Below are 2,111 nucleotides of genomic sequence, written 5' to 3' on the forward strand. Positions count from 1 at the left end.
GGTTTACCTTTTCGTCAGTTAAAGAGTCGGGATAGTTTGTATTGAAGTGTATCTAAAGCAGCCAATGGAGCAGCTAGATTCTGACTGTATGCTGCACTTTAATGTAATGTAGTTATTGTAGTTTTACCTTTGCAAGTATTCACAATGTAAATGTGATATTTAGAAGGGAACAAACACTGTACCAATCTTGTATTGTTTTTCAACAGTTTTCACCATGCATTAATGTGAAGAGTGAACAGTAAATGGTTAATCTTACTGCGGTCTCGTTTGCATTGATTCTGGTTTATCTCGACGTTTACCTCGGCGTTACTTCACACCCGAGCGAGAACGTTACAGTGAAAAAGCGGCATTATCAGGTGTTTAAAGTGCAGCCATGTCAACCCGATCCAGCATCAAGTCGTTGTCAAAGTCATCGTCATCCTGCGACAGGGGCAGTAGGGCATCAAGTAAGGCCACCCAAGCAAGAGCGAAAGCAGAAGCCGCCAAGGTGCGAGCGCGCTTTGCCAAAGAAGAATTAGAAGTAAAGATGAAAGCGGCTGCCAGAGAAGCCGAAAACCAGAAGGAAAAGGCTGCCAGAGAAGCCGAAGCGGCTGCCAGAGAAGCCGAAAACGAATTGGAAAGGAAAAGGGTAGAGGCACGGTTAGAAGCGCTGAAGCTAGAACGAGAAGCAGCAGCTGCCGAGGTGGAAGCAGAGTTAATAGAAGACGCCGAAGAAATGCATGATCCGAAGGACGGAAAATCTACCTCAGAAAAGATCGGATTGGAACGTACAAGGGACTATGTCCAATCTCAAATGGAATGGAAGACTCTTTCTTCCTCTCCTTACTTATTCGATAACGTCCCACTTCACGAGGAGTCTTGGAGAGGCCCGACGGCATCACGTCCATCCGAGGAAGATAATTTACCCTCGCAACTCCGCGATGAACCCAGGAATGCAAGGGCTCACGACAAGTACTTCTCGACACTGAACTTACCGGATTTGGGGAGAAGAGAGGCAAAGACTGAGTCCAGACCAGCAAATCCCATAACAGATGTACGCCCTCAGTCATGTACCTGTGGACATGTTCCCTCAGCCCACACGCCACTTGCAGACGAATCCGTAGCACGGTATTTCGCACGACGGGATCTCGTCACTTCAGGACTATACCAGTTCGACGATAAACCTGAAAATTACCGTGCATGGTACTCCACTTTCACCAACGCTATCGACGGAGTCCAGCTCAGAGCAACCCAGGATTTGGATCTTATGGCAAAATGGCTGGGAAAAGAATCATGCGAACAGGTGAGACGCATGCGTTCAGTGTACATCAACAAACCCGAGCTAGCATTGAAGAAAGCATGGGAGAGACTTCAGGAGGGCTACGGAGCCCCCGAAATTATTGAGGCGGCGCTATGCCAACGTTTGGGAAATTTTCCTAAGGTGTCAGCCAAGGACCACACCAAGCTAAGAGAATTTGGAGATTTACTCATGGAGATTCAAGGCGCCAAAGAAGATGGCCACTCAGCTGGTCTAGTATACCTAGACACTCCAACCGGGATTAGACAACTCGTGGACAAACTTCCATTTGGGCTGCAGGACAGGTGGTTGTCCGTCGCCTCAGATTACAAGGAAGAACACGAAGGTCAATTCCCTCCCTTCGAGTATTTCACCAGGTTCGTGTGCAAGGAGGCGAAGAAGCGAAACGATCCTAGCCTCATAGGTCCAGGAAGCAGTACAATTTACACCAAGCCAGATAAATCCACTTCGAATAATTCCAACATTACTAAACCAGTCTCAGCGCTTAAGACTCAAGTCCTTACAACTAACAACGACCCTAGCAAGAATTGTCCATTGCATAACAAACCCCACCCTCTCAAAAGATGCAGAACGTTTAGGGAAAAACCCCTCGAAGAGAGGAAGGCCCTTCTCAAGGAGAAAGGAATATGTTTTAGATGCTGTTCCCCTGCTGTACACTGTGCGAGAGAGTGTACGATCGCCGTGAAGTGCCTGGAATGTGATAGCACTAATCACGACTGGGCCATGCATCCTGGCCCGTTACCGCAAACCGACGAAGCTCCTTCACCCCCACAACAGGACGGCGGGGAGGGAGAAGCTCACTCCAGGACACCTG

The sequence above is a fragment of the Hemitrygon akajei genome, chromosome 9 (genome assembly GCF_048418815.1).
Source record: "Hemitrygon akajei chromosome 9, sHemAka1.3, whole genome shotgun sequence".
Taxonomy (NCBI): Eukaryota; Metazoa; Chordata; class Chondrichthyes; order Myliobatiformes; family Dasyatidae; genus Hemitrygon; species Hemitrygon akajei.